The sequence below is a fragment of the Dipodomys merriami genome, unplaced genomic scaffold, assembly GCF_024711535.1.
Source record: "Dipodomys merriami isolate MVZ:Mamm:240054 unplaced genomic scaffold, mDipMer1.0.p SCAF_10, whole genome shotgun sequence".
Taxonomy (NCBI): Eukaryota; Metazoa; Chordata; class Mammalia; order Rodentia; family Heteromyidae; genus Dipodomys; species Dipodomys merriami.
The window spans coordinates 22,054,027-22,064,927 of record NW_027202271.1 but is presented as its reverse complement, the minus strand read 5'-3'; positions in this window follow the sequence as shown (position 1 = coordinate 22,064,927).

Genomic DNA, 10,901 nt, shown 5'->3' with positions numbered 1-10,901 from the left:
TTTGTGGTTACTGGGATCTTAAATTCAGAGCCTTGTGCTAGTACTCTACTACTGAAGCCATTTCTCCATCTCTTTTGCTTTAGTTTTTTCCTCAGACAAAGTTTCCATTCTTGCCTGAGCAGCCTTGGAGATTATATAGAGAGAGTTATATATAGTTATATATCATTTTATATATATATTATATATGTATATACATATATATGTACAGTTGTATAGCTATTTATAGGGGTTTTGGTTTGGGTTTTTTTTTCCCCCTGGAAATTGAATTCAAGGCCTCAAGCATGCTGGGCAAGTTCTTTACAAGTTGAGATCTGTCCCTACCCCCAGTAAATCTTCTTAAGTGAATCCCAACTCCACCCAAACTTGCAGATTTTGAGTGTTTTGTTTGTTTTGTTTGCCAATACCGGGACCTGAAGTCAGGGCCTCCTTCTTACTTGGTTTTCTTGTTTACAGATGATGTTCTACCACTTGAGCCACAACGCCAGCCAAGCTTTTTGCTGGTTAGATTGGAGATGGAGTGTCGCAAGGTTTCCTGCCTGGACTGGCACCAAACTGTGATCCTTCCTATATCAGCTTCCTAAGTAGCTAGGAATTCAGGTATGAGGCCCTGGTGCCAGGATTCAGATTTGGATGTTAATATTTGGGATTTTCTTAAATATCCAGTGGCCAGCAGGCAGCAATTTCAGATGTCATGACTATGTTGGTATTGTCCTAGCTCATCCCTGAGCCCCATCTGTTTTATAGGACTTAAGTAAATGCTGTGTCTTTTTCTGTAATCCTAAAGGCCCAGAAAGAATTTCCAGGGTGCCATACTACCTCAGGCCATGAGAGGGAAGAAGAGAGGCCTGGTACGTGTTTAAAACCCTTCTGGCCACCAGATGGACCCCTAGACCAGTTTAAAGGAGACAGGGATTAGTTATCTACCTTAAGTGTTATTTCAGCATCAGTTTTCCTTTTTATTCTCTCTCCCTGAAAAATTAAATCTCTCCCACAGGTGACCAAATGTCTGTTGATTGTCTGAAGTTACCACACATTAATTTACTTAGGAAAAGGAAATGTGGAGAAGAGCAACACTAAGACCTTAAAAAAAAAAAAAAACTGATTAGAAAAAGTGGTTCTCTTAAAGGCCAAATATAAACATCAGAAATTTGAATGTAGACTGAGAATTTACATGAGGCCAAAGAATTATTGCTAATTATTTTAGGTATACAGAAAGTGGATTCTTCGGTTTTCCTCAGAGGAAGCTGCTGTGCCTTGAAGGGCACCAGGCTTAAAGGAGGGAATCTTCATGTTGGTTCTGGACAGAGTTGTAGGGCTTGTGTTCTCCAATGATGCTTTCAGGTCCTCCCATTAAAGATGGCTGGGAGTTATTTACCTTAAGGAAGAAATTTCCATCAAAGACAAGGATTCAGACATCAAGTGAATGGACAACTACACTAGGGGTGCCTCCATGTTTTCTTGCAGAACTAGTAAGAAGAGCTGTTCAGGGAACCTTGTGGTTATTCCAGCTGTGTGGCTCCCAGAATTGATCATTCTAAGCGGAGCATAGTAGTGAATGCCTGTGCTCCCTAAACATGGGAGACAGAGTTTAAGACCAGCCCACGCTATATAGTGAGTTCCAGGTCAGCCAGGGACACATAGTAAGTTCTAAAACAACCTACCACGTAGCAAAAACCATGTCCCTGCCCACTCCCCCCCTCCACAAAAAAAAAGGAAAGCAGAAAAGAAAGAATACTGCTTTTCCTCTTCATATAATGATACCATTGCTCTCCACTAAAGGAAAGCCAGCTCTGTAAAGTCTGGCCATTGAAGTTATTTTTAACCAAAAATTAGAAGCTGTACCTAATCACCCACAATATGCTTCTAACTGAACTAGAGGCATGGTAAAGAAAACCCAAGTCCCTGAGTTCAAACACCAGTACCTTTATACATATGCAACTGAGTATTATTCAGCCATAAAGAAGAAATTATGTCCTTAGTAGAGAAATGGATAGATCTGGAAACCATTATATTAAGCAAAGTAATTTAAGCTCAGGAGAATGAAATTCACATGTTTTCTCTCATATGTGGATGCTAGAGCTAAAAGATAGACATCTATGTAAATGCAAACCGTAAATGCAAAACAGTATCATTATATATGTATAGACATATGTACATATACATATATACATATCAACCTGATTAAAATATAGTATAAACATGTATGAGATGCCGTGGTAAAGCCCCTTTAAACAATTAACATTCACTTTAACAAAAATGGATATTGGAAGCTGGGCACCAGTGGCTCATGCCTTGTAACCCTAGCTAATCAGGAGGCTGAGATCTGAGGATAATGGTTTGAAGCAAGCCCAGGCTGGAGATTCTTACCTCCAATTAAGCATCAAAAAAGCCAGAAATAGGGCTGTGGCTCAAGTGGTAGAGTGCTACTCTTGAGAGAGAGAGAGAGAGAGAGAGAGAGAGAGAGAGAGAGAGAGAGAGAGAGAGAGAGAGAGAGAGAGGCTCAAGGATAGAGCCCAAGCTAGCCCCTGAATTCAAGCCCCAAGACCTATACCAAAAGAAAAAGGAGGAGAAGCAGGGGGGGGAGGAAAAGGAGGGCGAGGAAGAAGAGGAGGAGGAGGAGGAGGAGAAGGAAGAGGTGGAGGAGAAGGAGGAGATGGTGGTAGTGGTGGTGGTGGACAAATAAAAAAGGTGTGGGCAGACACTAGTGAGAAGCAAGTAAATGAGGTGAAGGAGGGCAAATATAGACAAAATACATCACATACCCATGTGAAAATAGAACAATGAAGCTTACTAAACTAAGCTAAGAATGGGGGGAGAAGGAGGTAGAATGGCAGAGGGGACGGCTCTGATCAAGATACACTGTACACAGTAATGGACATGTTAAGCCAGGTGCCAGTGGCTCTCACCTATAATCCTAGGTACTCAGGAGGCTGAGATCTGAAGATGGAGGTTTAAAGCCAGCCTAAGGGGCTGGGAATGTGGCTTAGTGGTAGAGTGCTTGCTTCGCATGCATGAAGCCCTGGGTTTGATTCCTCAGTACCACATACACAGAAAAAGCTGAAGTGGTGCTGTGGCTCAAGTAGTAGAGCACTAGCCTTGAGCAAAAGTAGCTTGGGGACAGTGTCCAGGCCTAGAGTTCAAGTCCCAGGACTGGCAAAAAAAAAAAAGCCAGCCTGAGCAGAAAAGTCTGTGAGACTCTTATCTACAATTAATCACAGAAAAAGTGTGTGGCTCAAGTGGTAAGAGCTCTAGCCTTGAGCAAAAGAAGCATTGCACACGCACGCACGCGCACACACACACACACACACACACACACACACACACACACACACAAAGGAGGAGGAGAAAAGGAGGTGGAGGAGGAATAAATGGACATGCTAAAGTGAAAACCCTTGTGCAACTAGTTGAAGCTAATTTAAAAATACATATGAAGCTGATTGCCGGTGGCTCACGCCTGTAATCCTAGCTACTTGGGAGGCTAAGACATGTGATTCACAGTTCAAAGCAAGCCCAGGCAGGCAAGTCCCTGAGACTCTTATCTCCAATAAACTACCCGGAAAAAGCTAGAAATGGCAATGTGTCTCAAGCAGTAAAGCACTAGCTTTGAGCACAATGATGCCCAGGGACAGTGCCCAGGCCCAAGTTCAAGCCCTAGGACCAGCAAAATATAAGCAAGTAAAAAATATATATTCATATATATACATATATGTGTATATGTGTATGTATCTCTCTCTGAGAGAGCGAGAGAGAGAGAGAGAGAGAGAGAGAGAGAGAGAGAGAAAGAGAAAGAGAGAGATGAGCTTCCCTGACCCCCACTGTGACAGAGTCAGCTCCCAAGTTCTTCGCTATGGCTGCACTTGTTATTTCCCTCACAGCACTTAGGTGTTTGTTCTATTGTTTACTTGTTTGCCAATTGTATAGCCACTGGCCAATGGCTCCTTAAGGCTATATCTAGGTCTATTCACCACTCCCTCAGCTCAGAATAAAATAGCACAAATGTGCACCCAGTTAAATAAACAGTTATTAAGTAAATATACAAGTGAAGAGAAAGTTCAGTGTCATACAGAATGTTCAGTGTCATCCAAGACAAAAGAGAAAAAATGGAGAGCTGTCTGGTTTCTATGCTCAGCATTCAGGTGTGAGCAGAACTATTAATACCATTGCTGGTTTTCAATAGAGCTCGATTATAATTACTGCCCATTTATACTTATGTTCTCCAAGAAGGAATACTTGTGCCAATTATTGACATGAAAACCTAGAAACAGGACATTTTGCTGTTGAGATAGCAATCTATTTTAAATATGTCTTAATTTTACTCTCTTGTTAGAAGACCCTCCTGACAGACTTCTTTGTAGATGCCAAGTCTAACCAGAGATGGTGCATGTCAACCCCTGGAAGGTTGAGGCAGGAGGATTGTTTTAGGCTAGTGTGGGCTATATAACAAGATCTTGTCTAAAAGATAGATGGGTAGACAGACATGATGGATGGATGGATAGACAGACAGACAGACAGACAGACAGACAGACAGACAGACAGACAGACAGACAGACAGACAGACAGACAGACAGATAGATAGATAGATAGATAGATAGATAGATAGATAGATAGATAGATAGATAGATAGATAGATAGATAGGCAAGCAGACAGACAGACCTTTCCTAATGGAGCCAAATTGTAGCCAGGGAAATAAATACTATCAGAGTTAGAGCTTGGCCCTTTAAAACTGTAAGCTGGACCAAGTCAACTGTGTATGTGTTTGTGTGTGCACAAGCACACATGCACCCACACATAAATGTGCATGCAGGCAAATATGCACATGTGCTTACCAACACTGGGGCTTGAACTCAGGGCCTCTCCCTTTCTCTCGGCTTGGTTGCTGGAGTTCTACCACTTGAGTCACACCTTTGCTTCTAGCTTTTTACTGGTTAATTAGAGGTAAGCCCCACAGATACTTCTGCCCAGGCTGCCTTTGAACCATAAGCATCAGATCTCATCAGCAGCTAGGATTACAGGATGAGCCAAAAATGCCCACCTAATTTGGCTTTCTTGAGCCTCCGTGTTCCAGGTTCATAATGCCTCTTCTGGAAGCTGAGTGCCTGGCAAAGGCATGCAGGACCTAAAGAACTATGCAGTTCCTCTTGTCTCACCAGAAGCGAAGGCTAGCCAAACTACCAGGACATCTCAGATTTACTCGCCCACATAATATTTCACTTGCAAAATGAGAATACAGAACACATCCCAGCTGCCCAACTCAAACTTGCTCTCCAGACTCCATTTCTATAGAATCCTCAGTGGAAGATGGAAATCATCCACTGGGAAGATGGATGTCCATGGCTGCAGGTATGCCCCCAACCTCAGTAGCTCCTACTTCTACAGAACTGTACTCTCCTGATGCCCCCAGCATGTCTCCAGCTCCCGCTCCCACTTCATTGTTCAATAGGGCAAAGTGTTCAATCAAAGGCCAAAGAGGGTAAATGTGCTGCAGAAGCTAAGGTTTCCTTAATCCCATCATTAGTGCAGGTAAGAGGTATGCATACAGCCCAGCCACACAGGGCCACACGTATTCAGGAAACAACAGATCAATTAGGAAAATCAATTAGGAAAAGACAAGCTACCGAAAAGAAAAGTGAATACTGACAACAGAAAAAAGAAATGTAGAAAGTCAGTGAAAATACACTCAGATGTACTTAACTGAGAAAAAACAATGAAACTGTTTTTCACCTATCAGATTAACAAAATCAAAATCAATAATGCCCAGTGTTATCAGGCCGGTCATAAACTTGAAGACCTTATTCAAAAAATAATGGAAAAGCCGGGTGCTGGTGGCTCACACCTGTAATCTTAGCTACTCAGGAGGCTGAGATCTGAGGATCCTGGTTCAAAGCCAGCCCAGGCAGGAGAGACCGTGAGACTCCTATCTCCAATAAACTACCAGAAAACTGGAAGTGGCGCTATAGCTCAAGTGGTAGAGTGCTCGTCTTAAGCTGAAGAGCTGAGGGACAGCGCCCAGGCCCAGAGTTCAAGCCCCACAACCGACAAAAAATAAAAATAAAAAATAATAATAATGGAAAAGCTGGGTGCTGGTGGCTCACACCTGTAATCCTAGCTACTCAGGAGGCTGAGATCTGAGGATCGTGGTTCAAAGCCAGCCCGGGCAGGAAAGACCGTGAGACTCCTATCTCCAATAAACCACTAGAAAACTGGAAGTGGTGCTATAGCTCAAGTGGTAGAGTGCTCGCCTTGAGCTGAAGAACTGAGGGACAGCGCCCAGGCCCAGAGTTCAAGCCCCACAACTGACAGAAAAAAAAAAAAGGATAGGACATTGCCTTAGTAGAACATCTGTCTAGCAAGTGTAAGGCCCTGAGTTCAAACCTTCCTACCTTTCCCCTACTCAAAACCGCAGCAATTTTCATAAGAGAAACATGCATGACCAAAAAAATATGCAAAATGATGCTCGATATCAGTAGTAATCAGATAACTACAAGAAAACACTTGAAACCAAGTGCTGGTGGCTCAAGCCTCTAATCCTAGCCACTCAGGAGGCTGAGATCTGAGACTCATGGTTGGAAAGTCAATCCAGGCAAACAAATCCAAAAGATGTTATCCCCAATTAAACAGCAAAAAGCTGGAAGTGGAAGTTTAATTCAAATAGTAGAACTCCAGCCTCGAACAAAAAAAGCTAAGCAAGAGCACAAGGCCCTGACTTCATGTCAATTATATATTCACATGCACACACACACACACACACACACACACACACACACACACACACACACACAGACACGTAAGGAAAGAAGGCACTTCACACCAAATTCACAAGTATTAAAAGGTTTGACATTTTCTTACATTGGTAAGGAAATGAGGTAACTGATAGCTAGTAAAAGTGTCCATTAGAACAACTATTTTTGAGAATCATTCCAGAATGATGAAAGATTCCATATTCTATGAACCAGCCATCCCACTCCTAGATAAATAATACTAAAGCAATCCTTGTATCTGTATACAAAGATATACCCGTGAGAATACCCACAGCTTCATTGTTGGCAACAGAAAAGTAACTGTTGTACTGGAATAGTAATTAACAAGAAAACAGATACATACATAAGTTGTAGCTATGCATATTGACTAAAAGACTCACTCTTCCTAAGAATTCATAGAGCAAAAACATTCAGAATATTGCAGGAGAAAATTATGTATCATATTCAGGCTCTATGCATCTTGGGGGTGGACCAGAAGGGGTGGCCACCAGAGTTATAGGAAGCATTTAATTGTGCTGACAATGTGCTTTTACAAGCTTTTTAAATCTTTAGTCTCTTATGGCTCAATAGTGCAACATAACATCTTTTTGTAGGGCACAGCAGGGCTCCACTATAGTTCCAGCCACTTGTGAGTCTGAGGCAGGAGAATCCACCAGTTCATCAGCAAACATATAAATAAATAAGCAAACTAAGGACTGAGGGATGTTATGCCAGTGATAGAGTGCATGCTTAGCATGTATAAGGCCTGAATATACACACAAAGATGTACATATACATTTGTATGTATGTGCATGTGTGTATGTGTGTGTGATGGGGGTGGGGCTGGGGCTGGGGCCTGAACTCCAGGCCTGGGCCCTATCCCTTAGCTTTTTTTTTTTTTCTTCTTTTTGTCGGTCATGGGACCTGAACTCAGGGCCCAGGCGCTGTCCCTCAGCTCTTCAGCTCAAGGCTAGTGCTCTACCATTTGAGCCACGGTGCCAGTTCTAGCTTTTTCTGCTTATGTGGTGCTGTGGAATTGAACCCAGGGCCTCATTCATGCAAGGCAAGCACTCTACCACTGAGCCACCTTCCCAGTGCTCCCTTAGCTTTTTTGCTCATAGATGGCACTCTACCTTTTGAGCCACAACACTACTTTTTGTTTATTCTAGCTAGTTGAAGATAAAAGTCTTATGGACTTTTCTGTCTGGGCTGGCTTTAAACCACAATTCTGAAATCTCAGCCTCCTGAGTAGCTAGGATGACAGGTGTGTGGCACTGGTGTCCAAATATGCATATATCTAATTCTGCTTAGAACTTATCTTACATGTGAACTAGTATATGTGATAACTGCAAATTATTCTACCAATATTTGCTGTATTGTAATACATCATTCTAGAAGCCATAAGCTTTTTCCTTCCTCCTCCCCCTTCTTCAGACCAAACCCAGGGTTTCAAACATGTTAGAGAAGTTCTCTATCACTGTGCTACATTCTTTTTTTTTTTTTTGTCGGTCGTGGGGCTTGAACTCTGGGCCTGGGCGCTGTCCCTCAGCTCTTCAGCTCAAGGTAGAGCGCTCGCTCTACCACTTGAGCTACAGCGCCACTTCTGTGCTACATTCTTGTACACAGCTTTGATGTGTACTTTTTTCACTAAAAAGTTTAGGGAACACATTCAAATGGTAAATTAGGATAGACCCAAAGCTCAGTCTCAGAGTGAGCCAGCATAAACCAGTCCAGGGTGGTCCTGAACCCAGTGACCTGCTTCATATGCCTGACCAGAGACAGAAATCTGGCTTTTCCCCTGGTGCTGCTGGTCCTGCTCAGCTGGGTCAGTTCTCACAGTTAAAACCTGGGAGAACTTAGCAATTGGCATCCTGGACGGAGTCCATACTTGGCTCCCATAGTGGGCACACCTCAGGGTCTACAGCCTTCATAAGCAAGAATTTGTGGCTAAACTGGGAACTAGTGACTCACACCATCATCCTAGCTACTCAGGAGGTTAAAATTGGAGGATCGAGGTTCAAAGCCAGCCCAGGAAAGAAAGTCCATCAGACTCCATCTCCAATTAAGTAGCAAAAAGCTAGAAGTGGAAGTATGGCTCAAGTGGTAGAATGCCAGCCTTGAGCAAAAGAGCTAAGCAAGAGCACAATGTCCTGAGTTCAAGCCCCAGTACTTGTGCACATACATGCACGCACACACACACACACACACACATACACACACACACACACACACACACACACACACACACACGTTTGTGGCTAAACTCAGAGACAGAAGCTCTGTGTGTGAGCAATCCCAGCAGCAAAGTTCCAAAGTTCCATCTCTCTACCTGGCCTGGACACCAGAAGTGGGTAGTACACAAAGCAATTTTGACCTAGAATCTTTTCACTCCACCAAAGACAGAACTGTATTGTTTATAACTATTGCATCTAACTACTTAGTAAAATTGACTTCCCAAAGTAAAGGGCTACAAGTTTGGACACCTTTGACCTAGAGAGAGTGGATAGAGATGTGGTTGTCAAACAGATAGATAAAAGTTTTAACAGCCCTTCTTCCATCCCCATTCCCAGCGATGAACAAAGGCCTGATGATACTTGCCCTGCCTTCCAGAGCCTAGCCAGGGTGAATCAAATGAGGTAATAGCCATCTGCAGCTAAGAGGCCCTTAGGAAACAAATCTATTATTTCCTTCCTTTATAAGGGAGGGCATTTCCAGTTCAAATAATTACTCATGCAAACAAGGCTGTGTGCTTCTTCTAGGAGAGAAATGGAAAGAAGAGCTAAGAAGAAAAGGGGTAAGAAGAAAACTAATAACAGCCCGTCACAATTTTCTTAGGGAGGCAGGGACTGGGTCCAGTGCCTGCCACCAAAGCAGAAGACAAGGAGGAGAGGGGTGTCAAAGGAAAACACTTGAAGCAGGCCCTGCTACTGGGTACCTGAGATGCTTCAAACTTTTCAACTCATAGTCCCAGTAGGGCATGTAGGTGCTGTTACTCCCAGATGAGGGAGGAACAGGGTGAACACTTGGGTCTACATCCAGAGAGGCAAACCTTCTTGTTCAAGAACTTTGTAACAATAGCTCAAGCCTGCAATCTTAGCTACTCAGGAGGCTGAGATCTGAGGACTATAATTCAAAGTCAGCCTGGGCAGGAAAGTCAGTGATCCTTATCTACATTTAACCACCAAAAAGCTAGAAGTGGAGTTGTAGTTCAAGTGGTAGAGTGTGAGCCTGGAACAAAAAAAGCTAAGGGATAGCATCAAGTCCCCATACTGGCACTAACCAACCAACAAACAAAAATAACCAAGATCACTTTCGGTGATCTCTCCCCCTATAAATCACTCAACCATCTCAACTCTCTTTCTCTTTTTTTTTTTCTCCAAAGTATCTCTTAACTCTGTTGTTTTCTACAATTTCTTTTTTCTCAACACCCAGAACTGCAACCTGATACCTGCCTGGTTGCTTGCAGAAGCCTCAGACTTGTCTACTCTGTGTTTGCCATTTATCCTGTGCACTGCAGCCAGACTGATTGTCCTTAGAAACAACACCTCACCCCAGCGGCCTGCCCTCTCACTTCACTAGCTCACTGTCTTCATACCTCTAGTGAAGGCACCTGAGTCTGGCCTCCCCATGGCTTTCCAGCCTCAGCCTCTACTTCCCAATTCCTGTGGCAATAAGATCACCTATTACATTAGCTCGTGGCTGGCTGTGCACACACACTACACAGCACCACGTTTCTTTATCCCCATTGTGGCACGTGGTTCCCCCAGCAGGCTGTCCCCGCCTGTGTCCTGCCCACCTGCAGTCAGGGCCTCCAGAGCTCTCCTCCCAAAGCCTGCAGGACTTATTATCTAGACTGTTCATTGCCCAGTAATTATGCGCTGCCTTATAACTCTCTTCTGTTTAGCCTAGAACAGGCACTGAAGCTGATTAGCACTATTTAATCTATCTGCTGCCTTTATCTCCTTCCTCCCACCTCTCTCTCTCTCTCTCTCTCTCTCTCTCACACACACACACACACACACACACACACACACACACACACACACACACACACACCCTATAACATCACCCCTAACAGTTTAAACCACCTCAAGGTGAAGGGTGTCAAATGGGTCTCCCTTTCTCCATACAGTGCCTAGTGGAGCTACTAGGCAGGTTCTGGA